Below are 23559 nucleotides of genomic sequence, written 5' to 3' on the forward strand. Positions count from 1 at the left end.
TGCACCATGGCGTCTGCTGGCTCATATGGCCCAAGTGGCAGAGCAGCTAGCACAGCAGCCTGGACCTGTTGCGGAGCCTTCTCTTATTCTGAGCCCCACTCAGAATGTTTTGGCTTTTCGGGTCACTCAGTAAATAGGCTGGGGTAATGCATCCAAATTAGGACACATGTTGTCTCCAAAATCCAAAGAGACCTACTAGGCATTCTGCTTCTGCCTTGGCTGTAGGAGGAGTCGGATGAACAGCCTGTCCTTCACCTTAGAAGGGATATCTCAACACACCCCATTCCCAGTACCAATTTCTGTCTCAGTGCTTTCAGACTACTAACAGACACAGCACAGACCAGATGGCTTATAAACAACAGAAATTTATTCTCACAGTCTAAAGGCTGAGAAATCTAAAGTCACGGTGCCAGCAGACTCAGTGTCTGGTGAAGGCCTGCTTCCTGGTTCGTAAATGGCCATCTTCTCCCTGTGTGCAGAGGGATGGAGGAGCTCTCTCAGTCTCTTCTATAAGGGCACTAATCCCATTCATTAGAACTTCACCTTCATGACCTAATCACCTCCCAAAGGTCCCACCTCTTAATACCATCACATTGGGGATTAGGTATCCACATATGCATTTGGGTGGGACACAAATATTCAGTGTATGACACTAGGTCAAGCAGGGTACCTTGGTGGCATTAGCAGGCTGGTGCTTATTTTTGTGCACACAGAGGGCCAGAAAACAAAACTTTGAGACCTCTGGGGACATTAGAGTCTGAATTCAAGAAATCAAGGAATTTGTTCCATCCTTGCTTTGTGGAACTGTAAGTGGGGAGCTGAGGCTGGGGTGGGTGCTCTGTCCCTTCCACCGTGGCACAAAAGCCCACACTCCCTAGAATGACCATCTTTTATCTGCCACACCAAGAATACTAATACAGTGACTTTGGGGAGTTTTTGTTCCTCATTTCCTCCTAAATACAGTCTGTGTGATGACAAACACTGGGCCTCATGCACATGTGTGTAGGCCTGTGTGTCAGCAAACACTGTTTCTGAAGTGTGTGGCAATCCACTGTGAGACGTACTCCGCATGGGGACCTTGCCAAATTAGTCCTCTTTTGAAAAATCTTCCTGGGGATACTTCACATTTAGAGCCATTACTCATGAAGCCAGATGATGCTTCTTAAAATGCCAACATCCTGGTATCCAACAGCTTGGCACCCCTCAACTGAAGTGATGGTAATTCTTTTGGGAGGCTCAGAGACTGCCTCTGGCCACTTCAACCTTTCTCATCTCACCTGCTTCTTTGAAAGGAGCACAAACACAAAACACTTCTACCAAAAGGCCCTCCAAGCACTTAACAAATGGTGACAATCTTGGTCCAACAGGTATGCAACAAACGTGATGTACTGGCTCAGTGTACACAAAATGGACAAGCATATTTCCTGTCTCCCTCATGAATACCAGAACAGGAACGGATGTCGCCACCCCCACTCACAGATGAGCCGAGGAAGGAGGGTGGGTGGAGGATCTGCTCAGCATCGCACAGCCAGTAAGGTATTCACTGGTAAACTGCTCTCGTTGCTGCGCTACTTGCCACTCATGGCAGCGAGGAGACACTGTGCAGCTTTCTGTTGCTTAAGACAGAAGTACATTCAAAGTGAGTCAATTCAAAGTGAAACTCTAAGAATATGAGGTTGGAGGAGACTGAGAGCCTTGAAACACAGAGAGATGATAGAATCTGGAAGTCACCCCTACAAGCAAGTCCAACACTTTTTAGAAATAACAGAAAATATGACAGAGAGAGGGCATTTCCCTTCTCTATCTGCCTTCCCTCTGCCATATTTTCTTTATTATTAAGAATATGTATATTCTTAATTTGATCCTCATAACAACCCTATAAAGTTGGTATCAGGACCCCATTAACAAATGGAAATATAGAGACGTTTAACAACCTGCTCAAAGTTAGCTAGGTCAAAAACTAGAATTCCAAAACTAGGTCAAAACTTAGAATTCCAACTCAGGTCTGTCAAATTTCAAAGCCTATATAGTTTTCTGATATTCCAGGATGTCTGCTTGACAGAGGTGGACAAAGAAACTGAGATAGTATTTTCCCAGACCTACTTTGGACACTCTTCAAAACATAATTGCAAAGACAGGAAGGAAACAATAGAGGCCGATGTAGAAAGATTGCAACTGGACATACACATACACACACAGCAATGTAGTCAAGGGCCTAGGACATCCACCAACCAATAGAACTCATCCCACGACCCCAGTAAAGAGTTTTTTGGCTAAACGTGCACTTCAATTCAACAAGCAGTACCTCAGTGTGCTAAGGCTTTAAATTAAGTTTGAATCTATGAGGATGAATATGCCATGGCCTCTGTTCTCAAGAAGCTCTCAACACTGAGGAGGGAGGGAGATGTAAGCAACCAACCACACTGCAAGGCAGAATGGGAGTGCAGCAGACACGGAAATCACTCAGGGCTGGGAAGGTAAGTGGGCCTCCAGGTAAGTAGCATTGTATCTAGGTCCTGAAGTATAAAGATTTTCCTGGGCAGTGGGGAAAGGAAGGACATCCCAGGATGAAGGGAAAGAAAGAACAAAGGCATGAAAGAATGAGTGGAAGCCAAGAAGAGGGTGAAAAGGCTGAAAACAATGTTAAAGAATTTGAACTGCATTTCGTAGGCAACAGAAAACTAAGAAAGGTGTGAGGGGGTGAGTAGAATGGCTCAGTCAGACCTGCTCAAGAACAATAGGAGTTAAAGATTAGGAGGAGAATGCCGTCATCAAGATAAAGTTCATGAGAGGTTCTGGTCAAGATGGTGGGTAGGTAAATGCAGTACTTGCATCCTCCCACAACCATATCAAAATGACAACTAAACTACAGAACAATCATCATTCAGAACCACCTAAAACCTAACTGAACAGAAGTCCTACAATTAAGGCTATAAAAAAGAAGCTACATTGAGACTGGTAGGAGGTGCAGAGACTTGGAACAGGCGATCCCACAACCACGTGCGGCAGATAAAAATTGAAAAGATCTCTCAGCTTTAGAGGGGCTCCCTGAAGAGTCAGTGGTCCCAGCCCCACACCAGGCCCCAAAGCCGAGGGTTTCACTGCCAGAAAGACAAGTCCCCATAGCTTCTGGCTGTGAAAACCAGCAGAATTATTGTTGAGTGAGACAGAAACTTCTGGAGTTCCAGGCATTCCTCTTAAAGGGCCCACATGGACTTACTCAAAATCACTCCCTCTGAGCTCGTGTGGGGACAGCAGCTTGAAATGCAACAGGGACACATGAGGATGAACTAAATCATCAAGTATCAGGGCAAGAGCTGATGGGGGCAGCTTTCTCCCAGACAGAAGTGCTGGCAGAAGCCATTGTTCCTTTGTTGAGCAGGTGGGCACCATATCTGAGTCTCCATCAACTTGGCTAAAACTGTTCAACCAGCCTGGTGATTCCCTGAGGCCCCACCCAAGCCAACTTGTGGGCCCACTCAAGCCATTTCCAGTGGCTGTTCCATACAAACAGCCTGTCTTGGCTAATGTGTCAGACTTTCCTTAAAATCTCTCAAACAAGCAGCATCTGGCCTTGGTGTGCCTCGTATCTCTCACTAAGTGGCGCTAGGCCTGGCACTAGCAACAGCAGGCCTTGGTGCACAGCTTGGCCTCTCCTGGTCACCTCTAACCCCAGCAAAAGTATCAGCCATGTGCAGATCACTTTGTAGCTCATGCTGGGTGGTTCTGGGCAGGGCACAGGTGGTGGCTGGACTTGGCCTGCACATCCTGCGAGGCCCTGGCACCAGCACAGCCAGTGGACAATTTCAGACCATGTTGAAGCAGCACCCAACCACCAGCACAAGAGATACAACCAAGGAGTGGACTCAGTGGGCACCGGAGCCCTGCTGAAGTAAGTCCTTCTCTGTGGGATTGGCCCCTGCACAGCTGACTCTCCACATGGTTGCAGCCAGTCCTCCCAGCAGATTGGCCTGGAGATTAAGCCCTCCCATTGAGATCTCAATAGCAATCAAGGCTTACAACTACACTAGGAGGATGGATGCACACAGCCCACACAGGGAATGCACCTGGAATACTCAGCTCAGGTGAACAGGGAGGCTGTGCCACTGGACCCTATAGGACACCTACTACATTAGTCTATTCTACCACGCCCAGGAGACAGAGCAGCCCTATTTAATACATAGGGACAAACACAGGGAGGCACCCAAAAATGAAGGCATAAAGAAACATGCCCTGAATGAAAGAACAGAACAAAACTCCAGAAAAACCACTAAACAAAATGAAGACAAGCAATCTACTAGATGCAGAGTTCAAAACACTGGTTATAAGGATGCTCAATGAACTTAGGGGAAGAGTAGATGAACTTAGTGAGAAGTTCAACAAAGAGGTAGGAAACATAAAAATGGAGACAGAAAACATAAAAAAGGGCCAGTCATAAATGAAAAATACACTAACTAAAAGAAGAATATATTAAAGGGACTCAATAGTAGATGAAGCAGAGGATCAGATCAGAGATTTAGAAGGTAAAGAAGCAGAAAACACCCAATCAGAACAGTAAAAAGAAGCCAAGACAATAAGGATAGTATAAGGAGCCTCTGGCACAACTTCAAGCATTCCATGGGAGCTCCAGAAGAAGAAGAGAGAGAGAGAGGAAAAAAAAAAGAATTGAAAACCTATGTGAAAAAATAATGATGGAAAACTTCCCTAACCTGGTGAAGGAAACAGACATACAAGAACAGGAAGCACAGAGTGCCAAACAAGAGGAACTCAAAGAGGCCCACACCAAGACACATCATAATTAAAGTGCCAAAGGTTAAAGACAAAGAGAGAATCTTAAAAGCAACAAGAGAAAACCAGTTAGTTACCTACAAGGGAGCTCCCCATAAGACTGTCAGCTGATTTCTTGACAGAAACTTTGCAGGCCAGAAGAAGTGACAAGAAATATTCAAAGTGATGAAAAGCAACGACCTACAACAAAGATGACTACCCAGCAAAGCTATCATTTGGAATCGAAGGTCAGATAAAGGCCTTCACAGATAAGAAAAAGCTAAAGGAGTTCATCATCACCAAACCAGTACTACATGAAATGTCAAAGGGTCTTCTTTAAGAAGAAGAAAAAAAAGGTTAAAAATATGAATAAATTGGCTTTAAATATATCTCTATCAACTGCTTTAAATGCAAATGGATTAAATACTCCAGTCAAAACACATGGAGGCTAAATGAATAACAAAACAAGACCCTTACATACGCTGTCTAATCAAGACTCACTTTGGATGAAAAGACACAGGCTGAAAGTAAGGGATAAAAAAAATATATTTCACAAAATTGGAAACAAATAAACAAATAAAACTGGGGTAGCAATACTTATACCGGACAAAAATCAACTTTGAAAGACTACATAACAAGAGACAAGGAAGGATCCAGCAATTCCACTTCTGGGTATTTTTCTGAAGAAACCCAAAATACTAAATTGAAAAGGCATACACTGTACATCCCTATGTTCACTGCAGCATTATTTACCATAGCCAAGATATGGGAGCAGTCTAAGTGTCCATTAATAGATAACTGGATAAAGAAGTGGCGCATATATGCAATGGAATAGACTCAGCCATAAAAAGGAATGAAATCTTGCATCTGCAACAACATGGATGGACCTGGAGGGTACTGTGCTAAGTGAAATAAGTCAGACAGAGGAAGACAAATGGCATCTGATTTCACTTACATGTAGAATCTAAAAAAAACAAACTAACAAGTAGAACAGGAACAAACTCATAGATACAGAGAACATTTTGACAGTGGCCAGATGGGAGGAGAGTTGGGGGGGACGAAAAAGTTGAAGGGATTAAGAAGTACAACTTGGTAGTTACAGTATAGTCACAACATAGGGAATACAGTCAATAGTATTATAATAACGATGCATGGTGTCAGGTGGGAATTAGATTAATGGGGGTCATCACTTAGTAAGTTATAGAATGACTAATCCCTGGGTTGTACACCTGAAACTAATTATAATATTGTATGTCAACTGTAATGGAAAAATAATTATTTAAAGTAAAAAATGATAAAGTTCATGAGAGCTCAAGCTATAGCAGTGATTGTGTGGCAAAAGTTGCAGAAATGAATTGTTCAGAATTTGGTCATCAATTGGGTAGGGAGAAGGGAAGGGTAAAGATGAGCTAACTCAGGTTCCTCCTGGGTAACTAAAATAGACATAATAGAAACTGAGTTAAATACCACAGCTGGTGGAAAGGCTTTGGGGAATGAAGGAAGAGATCATTTCAGGTCAGCTGAATTGCCTTCTAGGAGGCATTAAGTCAGTCACGTGACAATATCCACTGATTGGAAGCATGAGCTAGTGAAGAAGAGGTCTGCAAATTATGGCCTGGAGGGAGCATGTTTTTGCAAATAAAGTTTTATTGGGACATGCACACTCGTCAGCATATTGGCTGCAGCAGCTTTTGTTCTAAGCACCACAGCTGAGTAGTCATGACAGAGGCTGTGTGTATGGCCTGAAAGCCTGAAATACTGCATTTACTATCAAGCCCTTTAAAAAAAGTTTGCTGACTCCTGATCTAGAGTCCAAAAAAGAGGTCAGAAATGTTCACTTGGAGAGCACATAGTGAAGTAAAGAAAGAAACATCGGAGGAATATTAGAGTCCATTCTCTATTCAGCATGTGTTGAACACTTGCTCCGTATCAAGCACTGGGATGCTAGGTCAAGTGGTAGGATTAACACCATGAACAAGACAGGCAAGGTCCCCGCCCTTCTGACCTTTACTGTAGAAGCAACAGGAGGAAACAATCAGATAATAATTAATTACTAGCAACATCTATATGTTGTGGGTGAGAAAGAAAAGAGAAGTGAATGGGGGGGGGGGGGGGGGCAGGAATCCTGGACAGGAATACTGAGATAGGCCAGCAGGAAACCAAGAAAATCCACCAGCACGGAAACCAAAGATGAAGGCTATTTGAAGATGAAAGACTAGACTGGGGGCGTCAAACGCTGTAGAGCAGGGCGAGGCCTGGAAAGAGGCCACTGGATTTGGCGTTGGGCAGTTAGACTTCTGAGAGGATTTTTGGCACTGTGGTGGGAACAACCCAGTCTGAAGAAGTTAAGGAGTCAAGAGGCAGTGAACAGTTTGGGGAAATAAGTGTATATGCTGAGTTTTAAAGACAATCAGAACAATAGAAGCAGAGGATAACAGCCAAGCTATGGAGGAGCTGGGTGTTAAGGTTGAGAGAGAGGCTTCTTTTTTAATGTCAGGAGGATGTGAGTGTGTTTATAAAGAGGAAAGAACCACTAGAGAGCAAGATATGGACAATTTAGGAAAGAGGAAATAATTCATGGAGAGGATTTATGACAATAGCCAGCATTTAGTGGACACTTAGCAGGAGCCAACCTCTGTACTGGGAGCAATAGATATTATACAGAGAAAAGCTGTGTTTGATTCTCAGACCAACCCTGTAAGTTTAATATTCCCTACCTTTTACCAGCTGCCCAAGGCCCACATTTAATAAGCAGTCGAGCTGGGATGTCAGGCGAATATTATTTAGCTCCAGAGTCCATGTACTTTTCACTTAACCAAAATGCCACACTGTAAATAAGATTCTTCCTGCCACAGGAGGAAAGAAACAGAATGGGTGAAAAAAAAGAGAGAGATTCTGAGGTAGAAACACTTAGGCGCAAGTCCAGGTGAGCCCAGGTGTCCTGAGAAAACTGTCTGCAATTACACATTAGACTCTGGCCAAGTGCAGGTAGTTCCCATTTGCCCTCCAATCTACTCCCTTTGTCTCTCCATCCTGCTGTGACCAGGAGGCTGACCCTTATGAACAACATAGCTGGCTCCCTCGCCTTCTGGTAGGATCTGGCCAAGGGAGGTAATGGCTGGAGAGGATGGGGACATGGTTGGACCCCGCTCCCTCCTCGCCATGTCAGCGCGCTGACTGCATCCTGGTACTAAATGCTACAGCTCCTGCCAGGCAGCCCCTCCTGCAGCTGTTGCCAGCCTCCAGGTGCTTCATTTTCCATCCCTGATTTCCCTGAACTCCACCCACACCTCTGCAAAGAGTCCCTTTGTTAAACTTCCCCCGTTACCTTTAGTGAGGTGTCTGTGCCCTGCCAAGCCCCGGCAAGCCGCACGGTCACATATGTTCCTGGGTGCTCTTTCACGATGCATAATAGTCACCCCCACATGCATCCATAATCCCACACACTTAAATACCACATTCATATGTGCACCTCAGCCAACTGCGAGGTCTTCATAATGGAAACACTGAGACACTTTTCACAGAATAAGAGATTATTCAGCTGAACCTTGGAGATCAACATCAGTTAAACCTCACATTCAAAATAATTTAAGAAGCCATGACGCTTAATCATGGGCCTTGGTATTCTCAGCTCCTTTAAAAATCCCCCACAGAACTAGATCCTGGATTTGACTGACCAGGCTCAGAAGTAAAGAGAAATGCACCAGGCCTGAAGCTACAGTTAGGCTCAAAGCTCTTCCCAGTCCAGGTCTTGAAAGTGAGGCTAGCCAATCTTTGTTATGATTCACGCTCTGTGATAAAAACTTAATTTAAAATATTAATTGGCTTTTCAAAAGGGTAATTTAAAAAAGCATACTCTCAGAACTGCTGTCCCCTGCCTCCCCCCCCATGCCCCATCCTCCCCCCAAAACCCCACAGTTTTTCCATTGCTGTCATTTGCTTATTCTGGGAAGGTGAAACCACCTAAGTTTTACTTTTACTGTGTAGTTTCTTTCCCAGGCTCTGAGCTAGCACTGCTAGGTGCTGGTCAGAGGCCTCTTTTGTGCTGGAGATGTGGTAAGCACAGCAGGGGGTGCTGACATGTACCCCATGTACTCCATTCAAAGCCTCCAGGCCTAGCTGGGACTTCTTGCCAGTTACCACCTCACTCTTTTGCCCTCTGGGCCCCTGTTTACTTTATTTGTAAGATAACAGGTTTACAATAAATCAATAGTTTGCAATTTTTTTCAAGCATGGGAGTTGCTTTTTATCATAAGAAAAATCGCACAGTCCCAAGAGACAGTGGCTTTGTTTATGTGTCTGGTCCACAGGTAGTCCTCAAAACATGCGTGGCTCCTTGGAGTCTCTGCAGTAACTCCAGAGGCCTCAGGGAACCTTTAATACATGTTTCATACATGTTAGCCACATGTTAGAACTTCTGGACTCCAAAATCCCTTCCAGTTCCAGCATGTTGGTTTTTTATGTGAGTGCCTAAGACCTGGCATGTGAGAATTTCAGTATCTTTTCATGCGGGGGTTGGCTCCAAGCATGACAAGGAATAGCCTGAAACGTCAGGGGGATAAGTTCCTGTTTAGAGTTAGACCTAATCTACTCAAGAATCAGGGGTCAGGTTTCCCTCACTTTGGATCTCAAACCTAACCAAAGCTTAGATTTGAATTCCCGAGGCAGTCAGAGATTTTAGAGAGAACACTGTAGACAGCCCCTAAGGAAGGGTATTTAATATCAAGGAAGAGGCCCCACTACAGGCTGCAGTTCACAAGTACACCTCCAATTTGCCCTAGATCTCTGGAAAGTTAGTGTGTACACAGGATCTACCTAAATGTTTCGCACTCAAAATACCACATTTCAAAAAAACAACCTTGTTGTACGGGACTAGATTTTTAAGGTATGATTGACCCAGGTGTGATCAACCAAGGTGTCATCCCCCAAACCCAAAATCTTTCTTAGGATTTTGAAACCAGCTTTGCCCAACATAGAGAAAGGCACCTGGATGAGTTAGCCTGAGTGTTAGTTTAAATGCAGTGTCATCGAGAGGCACGGGATGGCCTCCATTTCGTCCAATACCATGAACACAATGGTAGTGATTTGGAACCCAACTCTTCTAGCCAGCACTTGCCTCATGACACAATAGAGGGAACCTGCATTGCCAAAAAAATCCTGCCCTTTTCCTGTGAAACACAGTTTTTCTAAAACTGCCAGACAACCACCCAGCAGGAGCCTCCTCCCAGAACAACTCTCAGGGCCACTGTCACCACCATTTGTTCAGTTCTAAGGCTGAACAAGGCTCTGGGGCTCCTAGACTATCATACAAAATCAGATCCCAGAGCTGCTCAAAGAAGGGCGGGGAGCGAGTAGGGAGAAGAATGGGGGAGACACCCCCAGAGCCCCACAGGAATGAGTAAAGCTTGATCGTCTCACCCTTGTTCAAAAGTTCCCTACCTCTGGCCAGGAGTTTCCATGGAAACCTCCTAAGTTCTATCTATAGCAAGAGAAAAAATTAAAAAGAGACATCATCCTGAGATATGTATAAATTAGCTCCAGGGCAGGCAGGAGGAGGAGGAAGTGGGGGCTCCCGTGGGAGGAAACGGGGCTGGTCACTATCCTGATACGTCCTGAAAAGGCCGCGTGGAAACCAAGCTGCCTTCGGGCCCAGGATGGGAGGGAGGCGGGGCACACAGGTAGGCGTGAGGCACTGGGGCTTGACGTGGAGGCGCGCCAGCCTGTGTGAGTAACTACGAGGGCGGGGGACCAAGGGCCAGCTCCGGAAAGGGTCTCGGGCCAAAGGTTCTCTGCGGAGAAGGAAGGACGGCAGGCAGGGGTGCTCAGGGGAGCAGGCGGCAGCCTCCTATACTCGTCTGTCACCCACATTTCTGCGTGTGAACACTGCAAAATCAAGCCTCACAATAATAACAGAACCTCTGCGGTGTCTAGTAAATCTCTGTCTTATAAACAGCAACACTCTGGATCACCTGTAAGAAAGGCTTCTGCTAAACTCCTTTTCTCCTAATCTTGATGTCAGATGAAGTTTGAGTGAGACAGGAGTATCTGAGTCTTAAATGTCATGCAATGTGCCTTTTAAAAAACTAAATGTAAGAGCTGAATCTATAAACTCTCAGAAGAAAACATAAGCATAAATCTTTGTGACCTTGGGTTCTTACATATGACATCAAAAGCAGAAGCAATAAAAGACAAATGCATTGGACATAATTAAAATTTAAAACGTTTTTGCTTCAAAGGACACCACCAAGAAAGTGAAAAGACAACTCCAAGAATTGAAGAACATTCTGTAAATCATATATCTGATAAGGGACTTGCATCTAGAATACAGTGAGTCCTCACTTAGCATGGTCGACAGGTTCCGTGACTTTAAGTGAAACAACATATAAGGAAACCAATTTTACCACAGGCTAATTGTATAAACAATAGTTAAGTTCCTACATCATCATCAACATCTCATCAACATCATAACAAAACGACAGTGAATGAAATCTTATTTGAGGACCTGCTATATATAAAGAACTCTTACAGCTCAATAACAAAAAGACAAAAAAGAATCAATTTTTAAATGGGCAAAGGATCTGAATAGACATTTCTCCAAAGAAGATAAACAAGTGGCCAATAAGTACATAAAAAAATACTCAACATCACCTTCCATCAGGGAAATACAAATCAAAGCCACAATGACATACAACTTCACACCCACTAGGATGGTTATAATAAAAAAGACAGAAATAACAAGTGTTGGTAAGGATGCGGGGAAATTAGAACACTTATCCATTGCTGGTGGGAACAGAAAATGGTGAGGCCACTTTGGAAAGCAGTCCAGCAATCCCGCAAGAGGTTTTCCATAGTTAGCATATGATCCAGCAACTCCAGTGCTGGGTGTATGCCCAAGAGAAATACAAAAACTTGTATTCGCAGCTACATTATTAACAGCCATAAAGTAGAAACCACCCAAATGTTCATCAAAAGATGATTGGATAAATAAAACGTGGTATAACCATACAATGAAATATTATTCACTGATAAAAAGAAACGGAGTACTGATACATGCCACGGCATGGATGAATCTTGAAAACATTAAGCAAAGTGAAAGAAGCCAGTCACAAGACTAGATATTGTATGATTTCCATTTGTAAGAAGTGCCCAGAATAAGCAAATCCATAGGGACAGAAAATAAATTAGTAGTTGCCTAAGGTTGTGGAGATTGGGGGTAATTAGGGAGTGACAGTTATTTGGTACAGGACTTCTTTTTGAGGTGATGAAATGTTCTAAAATTGTGACGATGGTTGTGCAAGTCAATGAAAATACTAAAAACCATTGGATTTGCCACTTTAAGTGGGTTAACTGTGTGGTCTGTGAGTTAGAGCTCAATAAAGGTGTTGAGAAAAATAGAGCATGAAAAACCATAACATACGAACCCTGCCTTTATTTAAAGTTTCAATATTGTGTTCATAATGGATTTTTTGCATTACTATTATTTCAAAAATATACTGCATTAATATTTGTCTTGATTACTGAGTTTTCCGTCACCTACTTAGACTCTTGTGCCTGAGGAAAGTGCTTCCCATGCATCCCCCTGTTGCGGCCCTGAAGTGGGTGTAGCAGCAAAGACACTATATTTCAAGGAGCCTTCCCTGATCCCCAGGGATCTGCTGGAGGCTCCCTCCCTCCCACGTTCCCGTCTCCTGCTCCTAATGCCCCTGAGTTGCTGGCTTCCTGGTGTAGCTCTGCTGCTCCTGCACACACTTTCTCCATGTGCCTGTGTATGTGTGCGCGTGTGTGCTTGTGCCCGTGTGCATGTGTGTGTGTGCACCCACACAATTATGAAGAATAAAAAGATTATGTAAAACTGAAAGTGAGAAGAAAAGAAAGCAGAGACTACAAATTACAGACCAGTGAACATGAAATGGGTCTCCAGCAGAATCCCAAAGGATTTACAGGATGGTTTTAAGAACATTCAGAAAGTGAAGTGGTTACCAATAGCAGCCGGTCAAGTTTCACTAAAACCAAGGAACGTCAGGTGGACCTCACTGCCCTTTCGGACAGTTATCGGACTGCAGTGACAGGTCAGGGAGTTGTGAAACACAGTGAACACCGAGGTTTTAGTAATGCCTCCAACAGTATCTTTATGTCACTGCCAACAGGATAAAAAAAATACAGGCAAAATGATTGTATATTTTGAAGAGCTGTTGCTATTTAATGAGGTACACAAATTTGTTTACTATAAGCTCAATATAGGACAGAGCAGAGCAGCTGCAAAAAACTCTAACTGGACCTTGGGCTCCGTCCAAGTCCAAACGTCTGGAAAGAGGCCGGCTCTGCCTCCAGCTGACCCTCCAGGAGCACCGTGCTCAGCTCTGGGGGCCCCGCTTTTCAGGGAGCACTAACCAACAGGAGTGCTCACAGAGGATGACAATGTGGCTGGAGCAGAGAATCGAAAGATTACAAAACATTGCTTTATGGGAAAATCGAGGTCAAGAATTTAGTGTACAGTAGTGAAGACACAGGAAAACATGGTGGCTGCCTTTTACTTTTCAAATCCTCACCCAAGGACTTGCTCGTTGATTTTTAGAGAGAGGGAAAGGGAAAGGGGGAGAGAGAGGGAGAAATATCAATGCGAGAGAGAAACATCAAGCTGTTGCCTTCCAGTACACACCCCGACCAAGAATCGAACCCATAACCTGCGTACATGCCGACTGGGAATTGAGCCCACAACCTTTCGGTGCATGGACAGGATGACACTCCAACCAACTGAGCAGCATCGTGGTTCCTTTTGATTATTTGAAGGATAAAAAACAACCACCAGCTGATTCAATTCAATGTAACCCAGAAGGGCAGAGTTACAGCCAGACAATAGAAGGTACTTTTTAAAAAGTGAGCCCAGCACAATGAGGCCCCCCAGCCCGAGCTGGCGCAGTCACAGGGCCGGCCTGGCGAGGCAGACAGCTGCCCTTCCATGAAAACAGCCCAGAGAAAACTCTACTGGGATGCTACAGAGCGAATTTAAATAATTAGAGGAGGCTGGAGCTCATGTCTCACTGCATCCCGTTCAAATCAGAGATGCTCTGAATCTGCTTCTGGCCGCCTCTTGCTCTGCTGCAGGGTGTCTGGACGATGCCCAGCTGTGACCCAGGGCTCTCCCCTTCCCGCCCCTCGCTCTGCTCTCCGGCCTCCCTCCTCCCTCCCTTGCCACGGCCCTCCCGTGTTTCTCTTTAGGGGGACACAGTTCCAAGCTTCGTGCTCTTTCCACAGGCCCGCTGAAACTGGGTTACGTGAGAAAAAAGAGTAGCAGAAAAAAGGGAAAGAGAAGGAGAGTGGGGAAGAAGGCTGCACCGAGCTGGCACATTGTGTGGGCTACGCTCTGATGTCGGGTCCCCACTGCTGGCTCGCCTGGGACACACGCAGACGTTCACAGAACTGTCTGATCTCGGTTCACATGATCTAGCCTCAGAAACGTCTGCATCTGCTGTAATCTTTGTGCATAACACTCAGGGCTTGTAGCACATTCAGTGCCTGTTTCCCCTGCTCTACTGGTAAGTTCCAAAGGCCAGACCATGAAAACCTGGTCCCTGCTGTATCCCCAGGGAGGAACACTAGGCAGTAATTAAATGAATTAAGAATGTCTCTTATCCTTCCCCCATATATTCCAAACTGATTAAGATCATGCTGATGAAAATTCTGCTTAAAAATAAGCATCAGACAATGCACAGAACTTAGAGCAAGTAGGGATGTCAGACAACACCTAGCACAACCCTCCACCTGACAGATGAATATGCTGAGTAGCAAGAGATTCAGCTAGGAAGCAGCAGAGCTGGAATCACAACTGGTTCATCAGGTCTCTTGGAGAAACAATGCCATCGGACTAAAATGTCCTGGGAGTACATACTCACAGGTTTTAGAATCAGGTGCAACTGGGTTCCAATGCCAAGTCTTCCTCTAACTAATTCCAGGATCTTCAGCAAACCAGACTGTCTTCAGAAGTGTATGGGAAAGATAATACCTTCAACTATTTTGCTGGCCCAGAGCGTACGCTCAGTAAGTGCCTTGATAACTATTACCAAGTCTAGAGCTCTGTCCATCGCAGACACGGGCCCTGGGCTTTGCGCCTGAGGGAAAGACATGCGTCCATGCTGAGGGGGAAGGGCAGGAACAAACAGGCACCGAGAGCCTGCCGAGTGCTCAGCACTCTCCCAGGCTCAGTCTAAACACACAGCAGCACATGCACTCACAGGCGCCCTCCTCCAGCTGGGGGCCTGAGCCGTGGAAGGCGGCCCATTTCAATCACGTTTAGTATCTCTCATGCGTCTTTTCTTTGTCAGGTTCCTACTTTAGGGCCTTCCATGTACAGAATGACAGAAAGCCACTGGAACTTCTAGGTGTATACTTTCTTCCAGCTGGTACTTGAGGGCAGAGGGCAGGGAGCACGCCCAGTTCAGAGACTGGCCACCGTGGGAGCGTAATTAAAGCCAGGACGGATAAAAAGGGCACAATGAGGACTTGCCCTGCCCCTTACAGCTCACAGCTCGCTCCTGGCCTCCTCACCGGCATCCTTGCTGCTCACAGATCCAGCTCCAGCCTCCTTGGTGATATGCCAACTTCTCCCCTTTTTTGACGGTGTTACTGCGGACAGGTTACACTCTGGAGACCCCCTGACTCAGGTCCTCCAAGGGAACTTCCCTTTCTCCTGCACCCAGCACACATCTGCCCTCTTAACGTCAACACTTTGCCTGCCCAGAACTTTGCATCAAACTGGAGGCTGAGCACTGCGTTTGCACGAGTGAGATAAATTCTGGAATTAATTTGGCTGCTGATGTTTTGAAGCATTTATCTTTGATTTTTATAACAGCTTTCATCACGGTGCGAGGTGTACAGACAAGACTGAAGAGGTGCTTCCCAGGATAAATCGGTCTAGAGGAAATTAATGCAATAATCTTCTCTTATTGGACTTATTTATTAGACTGTCAGAGAAATTTAGAAGCTGAGAGGAGAAGCGGTGGAAGGTGCATGTGGTTTGTTTGTCAAAGTAGACACTTGTGTTTTTGTAGAGCGGTTCTCGGGCGTGATTTAAGAATGGCTGGAAGGGAGGAAGGACAATGCCCATTAATTCAGGTGGAACTCCATGTAAATGTTGTGGGTTACAGACTTGCAGAACTACAGGAATTGTGAATTACAGTTGTGTGTGAGTTACATTAGTTAACTAGCAGTTACCGAGTTTCCAAAACCCCATGGCAGGTCTAAAACAGCAACTACTTGAATCTCAGAGTGCGCAGGAAGAGTCACCCAGAGAGTCCCTGCGGAAGGACAGAATTCAGGTTCCAAGGACCTGGTCCAAGCTCCGCCACTTCCCTTAAAGAAAGTTCTTGCTCCTTGAATAGCTGCCAGACAAAAGGACAAGATGTGGGCAAATAAAAACAAAAAGAGAGAATCCACCACAGTCACAAATGAGAGAGATTTTCTTTGCGCTTAAATGATCTTAGGGATGAATGGTGTCAGTGATCTGGATCTCGCCCCTGCCCGTCAGTGTCAACATTCACGTACTCAACACAGCTTATGAGCTCTGACTGTAAATAAAGCAGGGTGCAAAATCGTGCATACTCTCTGACGACAGGCACGCTAAAAAGCATTATTTCTGTGGTAAAAACTACAGGAGATTACACCCTGGTTTATCAGAGAGGTAGGATATGGATGATTGCCTGTTTTTAAAAATATTGCTGTAACACTGCCATAGTGCTTTGATATTTTTCAAATTTAGGAAAAGTCAATAAAATGGATGTGCCAGAGCTGTTCCCTTTCCTCCTGAGGTACTGGCCAGGGGCGAGGGCCTGGAGACGGGCATGCTCCAGCAAGGGTGCACCTCTGAAGGCGGGGGCGCTTCTGCCCAGACGCTGACTCCCCACGTTCGCGGGAGGCAGACCAGCCAGGCAGCTCCTCGCAGGGGTACTGAGAAAGGTACAGTGCTGGCATCTGACCTGGAGTCACTAAAACCCAATCTGTAGGAGACTCGTGGCCCAGGCCTTGCTACCGGCACCGAGTGTCTGTATAAAGCAGGAGCGTTTGCTCCCAGCTTCTCTTACCCAGCTTTTAAATAGTTCCACGGAGAAAACATGAGCTACCTGAAGAACAGCCCTGCCCTTATTCCCGTCTGTCGCCTCCTGAACTCTCTCCTGCAGACCCCCCAACAACTTCCACACAATCCCAGCCTTGGAATAAGCCCTGATTAAGGCCCGCGAGGCATTCAAAGAGGTAGAAGAGGAGTCGGCTCCGCGGCAGAAACCTGAATTTGTCAGTTTTCAAGAACCAACCTGGGGATGAACCAGAGCAACTTCTGAGAAACCCTGTGCTTACCTGAAAAGGAACAGGCAACGCCAGCACCACCACGTTCCTCTTCTTTCCACCTTGTGCCTGAACATGATACCTGAGCAGCAACAGCTTCTTACGACCACAGAGCAGTGGAGCGAGGGTCAGAAGCAAACATGGTGAGGATGGCATGGTGGAAATGAGCCCGAGTCCTCAAATGCATTGTCTAGACCAATGCCAGAAGCCTCCTTTCTCTGGGCTTCTTATCGCATGAAAAATATCACCACATATTTATTTAAGCCGCTATCAGTTGAGTTTTCGATAAATTAAAGCCAAAGACCTTCCTAACTGCATCATTCTCTTGAATCAATCACTTGCAGTCAGACTAGATCCGCACATAAATATGATTATCACAATACCCTGCTTAAATTCTTCAAAAGCGCTCCACTGTTTGTAGAACAGTCTAAGGACGTTAGCATGGTACATAAGGTCCCTGATAACCCTGCCTAGTGCACCCATCCACACACACCACACATCCTTCAAGCCATCCCTCTGACTGTACATCTAGTCATCCCAAATAACAATGTTTTCTATAAAAGCCACACTTTCTTTGGCCCCTGTGAGTTTGCTTGTTTTCTCTGCTTAGGATGCTCTTCCCACCTTCCTTTGCCTGCTGTCACTTACCCTTCAAAATATAAACATTAACACCACCTTATCCAGGAAACTGTTTGTCGTGAGGGACATACTTCCATCTCTGCCCTCATTGTGTTAGAGATAAAGTGTCTGTTTGCAAGCCTGACTTGTTTCCTAAAGAGTGAATTTCTCTGACAGCAGGGCCTAACTTTAAAGTAAAGTTACAACTTTACTCTTTGCAACTCCAACACTTAACACAATCTCTGGTGCAAAGTGGTTGCTCAGTAGGTAACTGTTGAAAGCCACTGTGTTTCAGATGAGTGTACACAACATATACACACACACATAGTGTGTTCCTGGGTGCACGAATCTTTGTGTCAAACAGTCATTCTTCATTCATTCATTCATTCATTTTTATAAAAGGGCAAAGCTCCAATAACCCAAAAGTGCTGTCAAAAAGATAGAAACTGAAGAAAAACCACCAAATAGAGAGAAATTTCCTTAAAATGTTGTAAATACACTCCACATGTTGTAAACTCACCTGCCTGAGAAACAAGACAGCTCTAACTTAAATGGCAGCCACTGCGGCACAGCCATCACCAGCGCAGGCGGGGGTAGGGACAGTGTGAACTGACCGTGGAAGGGCCGAGAACTGCGTGGGGAGGCGGGTGGTGTGGGAAGGAGGTAATAACTGCACCAATGAATCCAGTGTTTTTAAATTTTCATTATCCATTATCTTTGTTGTTGAAAGCATTCCCGCTGTCCCTTTTCCCCCTATCGGCCCCTCCTCCCCGCTCCTGTCCTGCTCATCCAGGGATTAGAACAAGAGCCATGAAATCCCAGTGGACAGGAAGCGTTCCCTCTGATACATCTTTTGTTTCTTCTTTAATTTCTTCTTCTGTCTGTATCCTCTGTCTTCAACTATGTACTGGTTTTGCCCATTTTGAGGGGAGAAAAAATCTCCGATCAATTCTGTGCCCCAGCCACCATCTTCATTTTCTTCTCCTTGGCCACGGAACCTCTAAAACGGACAGCCTGTTCTACTGTGGCCATCACCTCTCCTTCTCCTTATGAATCCCCTGCAACAGGGCGGCTGCCCTCACTGCGCTACAGGAGCAGGGCGTGACCCCCTCCCTCCGCGCCTCCTTCAGGCTCCTCCTGAGCTTTGGCCACCTGCCCTGCTCTGCCCTCTGTTTAACAGGTCTTCCCCTCCCCACTGCCGAAACGTGGGTGTTCTCCACGCAAATTAATGGGTGGTTCTGTCAGAGGAACGAATGCCGCCCCCAATGTGAAGCCCAGGGAAACCTAGGGAAGGGGGACGTGGCCGAGGCAACCAGCTTGGAAACCTGCCAGAGAAGGTCTCACACCCGTCTACAGCCGCTCCCCTACGGACTGTGCACTCTGGACCCACAAGATGAAGCCCAGCTCCTGCACTTGGTATCAGTGAGGCTCTAACCTACATTTTTTAGAGGCGATCACCCAAATTTATTGCCCATCATTATCTTATACAAAAATCTAGGAATAACAGATTTGTAAAGAAGAAATAAATAAATGGTAAATAACAGGACAACAGAAGTTATTTAAATCTGAATTATTTCCCATTGTATTGGACGAAAGCACGTCTGGCTGCGGGGCTGTGCTGAGCTCCACCGGCTCATCTGCAGTTGCTCTGACCGCCCCTCGCTCTGCAAGGAAACCCACCGGGAGCCACACGAGGCCCAGGCCGGGGAACCCGTGTGCGGCGTGTAATCGTGCCCTTCCGTTGGTATTCGCCAGCGGGCTGAAAGCTCACTTCCCTGACGGAGACAATGTCCCTCTGGTTCTCCTCTTCCTGTCCATCCTCAGGTTCTGGACAGTGACCGTCCAGCAAAGGGCCTTCTCGCCACCGTCTGTCATCACGTCCGCCTGGACGTCGGAAGTGGGTGTCAATTCAGGCTCCTGTTCTTCAACCTTCTGCCCTCGGGAGGGCTCCTCCTCCCCATCAGACGTTACTGCTGTTAATGTGAAAGTGACGGTGACCTTTCCGCCAGCAGAATTCCGCCCTAATTTGGCTTCTGTCCCATTCACTTACAGCTCCCAACCTCCAGACAGTCTGATGGCTTTGTTTCATGCAACAGTGGTGGTGGGGAGAGACTTATGTCTCTGTCTCTTCTTTTCCTCCTTAACTTCATCACTCAGGAATTCAACAAAAAGCTCTGTCCCCTCAGGTGTGCAGCGCGAGGCCACCGCCACCAACTCAGCCGCAGGAGGCTGGCCCCGTGCAGACCCCATTGCACAAGCTGAGAAGCCCAAAGGGGCACAGCCAGAGTCGCTGCTGGGGCTCGGGCCGCGGCAGCAGGGGGCCTGGGCCTGGGCCTGGGGGCAGGGAGGGCGTGGTGTGGCTCGGGCCCCAGCGAGGGGGGTGGGCAGTGCCCGGGCACGCAGCGCAGGAGAGGTGACAAGGCTGATCCAGCCCGTGTGGATGAGGGTGACCCAGGCCAAGGCTTCCCCTACATTTTCAATTATCTCTCTTTCTTTCCCTACAAAACACCTCCGTCGAGTAGGCATTCAGTAAATGTATGCTGACCAAACAGGCCAGTAGAAAAAGACCTCATTCCTGGATAACTCATCGTGAACCCCTTCAGCAAGCAACGCGCCTTGGACTTACTTGCTCATCCTTAGGTTTGTTCATGTCGCCTTCCTATTTATTTTCCATCTACGTAGCTCCGCCCATTCTTCGTGTCCCAGTGTGAATTTCACCTTCTCCAAGACCTCCTCCTTATTAAAATGTTACTTAGTATGTTCCCCATATTGGGCATTTTGTGTATTTTTCATTATTTTTGAAATGACTTCTTGCCTAAGAATATCTGAAGCCATGTGGGGATGGGAGGTGTCTTATGCCTTTCTGTACCCCCAGCCCCATAAACATAATTGGCACCTTCCACGGAGGAGATGCCTGGTAAGCCGTTTCCAATGGCTTCGTTTCATAGAACAGTTGTGTCGGAAGCTCGGGCTCTGAAATTAGACCTGAATTTGAAGCCCAGCTCAGAACACTAGTGAAATAACCTGAGGACATCATTAAGTCTCTCCAGTCTTGGCTTCCTCCTCTGCAAAGCTGGGAAAGTCACAGCACTGACCACAGTGGAGCGTGAGCTAAGTGAGGTCGTGAATGTCCTGCGCTATGCAAAGTGTTTGGAACATGGTAAAAGTTGCGATAAAAGCTGTTGATGACAATGATGAGTAGGATGGTCATCCTTTAATATAGATTAGACCAGGATCAACGCCAGCATCAAACAACATCTACTGAAACCCTGACTACTCCGCGGGAGCCTCGCTCACGGAAGAGCACTCTCGTGCTCTATGTGACAACGGGGAAGACAGATGCCATCGTGCCCCACCGAAGCAACAGAGGTATTTTGTTGAATTCCTGAGTGATGAAGTTAAGGAGGAAAAGAAGAGACAGACACGTAAGTCTCTCCCCACCACCACTGTTGCATGAAACAAAGCCATCAGACCGTCTGGAGGTTGGGAGCTGGAAGTGAATGGGACAGAAGCCAAATTAGGGCGGAATTCTGCTGGCAGAAAGGTCACCGTCACTTTCACATTAACAGCAGTAACGTCTGATGGGGAGGAGGAGCCCTCCCCAGGGCAGAAGGTTGAAGAACAGGAGCCTGAATTGACACCCACTTCCGACGTCCAGGCGGACGTGATGACAGACGGTGGCGAGAAGGCCCTTTGCTGGACGGTCACTGTCCAGAACCTGAGGATGGACAGGAAGAGGAGAACCAGAGGGACATTGTCTCCATCAGGGAAGTGAGCTTTCAGCCCGCTGGCGAATACCAACTGTGGCAACTGAGCAACAGAGCTGTAAATCATGTTTTAATACAGCTCGTTCCTAGTATTTCTTCTCCCACATCTGCTGCCTCATGACCCAAGCCCTCAGCAGAGAGTGAGAGCCCATTAGCTGAACACTGGGTGATCTAGAAACAAAAGCAGAGGGGCGCTGTCTGTTGCTTTGCAGTAATTTAAACAAATGGTAGACAAGTGCACCAGGAGGCTATTACCAAAGCAAAGCTTGCAGGCTGTAATGTCCGTAGGGTCAGGATCTGAAGAATGCCAAGACTGTACTTAACTTGCCCTTCCTGCATTAGACGTGAGCTAGGCTGCTATCTAGCTTTTATTCCAAAGATAGTAAGTAAGACTGTGGTTAGAAATCTCTGGACCTTAATGATACTCATGTTTGCGAGATGGCTCCCTGGAACGCTGGGCTGTGGTTTCAGTTAAAGTTCAACAGAGACGGTGGTTTCTTATGAGAGGAAGGGGGCTATAAGAAGTAATGGTACTTTATATTTCCATTTTCTGTCTCAGAGACTCAATAGCAAAATGGTCTACCTTGGAAAACTAGGTTCAGTTTCACTGGGAAAGGGAAGAATTGGACAGACAAACACAAAATTATTGAACGAGTAATTTAAGAACAGATGGAAACAATGACACAGATAACACAGGAACAGTCTAGACAATAAACACATAATTTATAACATTTTTGGAAGCAGTTAACAGCATTTGTACAGGCCAGGAAAACAGTAAAGCATAGAGACCATGAATATATTGAAACCTGCCACGTCTCACACTGCTCTTCACGGCTCGCGTGCCTGAGCGAACACTCAGTAAAGCTATTAGCATGGATGACTACTGGCTGTTCACTGATATTTTGTCCAGATGGGATTCTCCCCAGGGAAAGCAAAACCAGAGAGTGAAATAATTAGCAAGTAGGAAATAATTCTCCGAAATGACCATGAGTTCTGGGCAGCTAAACTCTTAGAGGCCCCAAGCTCTGGCCAAAGAGCCTGGGTGATTTCTTTGAGGGCTTCACAATATAACTTACTCACTTGTGTTCTAGGAAGACAGAGGTGGGAGACCAGGAAACTTCCTCAGAAGACGTCCATCATTTTCTTAGGAGCAGTATAACTGGTTCCCATACATTTTCGTGTCTATGACCTTTTCCCACCTATGTATGGAAGAGATAAAACTTGGAGATGGCCTTCTTCCTAAGCATGTCTTACCCTTTTCTAGCATGCCTTTCCTGTGGGGGTGACAAAAATCTCAGAGGTAGGGACATTAGCTTAGTACTGGTTTCTGCAGCCTTAAGCATCTAATCCAGCAAACTGCCCGACAAGACAGTAACGTGGGAGAATTTCCATTTCTGAAAGAAGCACTGGCTCAGATTCCTCACCGGGGTGGTCACACAGTCTGCGCCACACCTCAGCAGGCAGAGCAAGCTCGTCGGCGACTGGCAGTCAGGGAAATCTGTGCTCATGTTATAGAAATGTCACCTAAACCCACAGGCCTTCCGCTCTGAGACCTGGTGAGTCGGCTGCTGCTATTCACGGTTCCGGCCTCTCTGCCATATGAGACCAACAACGGAGAAAGGGTCAGCTTTCGAGTATCCACATAACTCTCCGCTTGTTAACAGAGGGAGACGTTATAATAATCAGAGGATTCGCTTTTATTTGCTGACTTGCATATGGTTTTTAAATGTGTGGTGGTGAAACAAATTTACCTGCTCAGATTACCCTCCCTCAAGCACACACACAAAGACAACGATGGAGGAGAAGCTACTTTCGGCGGGCGCAGCACGAACGCTTCGCAAGGTGACCTGCACACAGGGCGAGCAGAGCATGAGAACACTCAGCATGTTGGCTCACAAGCAGTCGCCTAAATGGGAACATCATTCTCCCGCACCTCAAAATATCCTTCACCCGCAACTGCACACTTAGTTGCTGGCACGAAACCCTGTGTTAGGAGATAGGGTGCTAGTCCCAGGCCTGCTGCCAACCAGAGTTACAGGCTTGGGTGATTGACTTCCCTTCTCTGGGCTTC

The 23559-nt window shown here is 46.2% G+C and overlaps 1 pseudogene; it reads right to left on the reverse strand.

Moving 5' to 3' along the window:
- Positions 1-17111: 17111 nt before the first annotated feature.
- On the reverse strand, positions 17112-22996 carry LOC148090772 (complement component 1 Q subcomponent-binding protein, mitochondrial-like; annotated as a pseudogene).
- Between the last annotated feature and the right edge of the window lie 563 nt (positions 22997-23559).

Source organism: Miniopterus natalensis, chromosome 20 (genome assembly GCF_054644295.1).
Source record: "Miniopterus natalensis isolate mMinNat1 chromosome 20, mMinNat1.hap1, whole genome shotgun sequence".
Taxonomy (NCBI): domain Eukaryota; kingdom Metazoa; phylum Chordata; class Mammalia; order Chiroptera; family Miniopteridae; genus Miniopterus; species Miniopterus natalensis.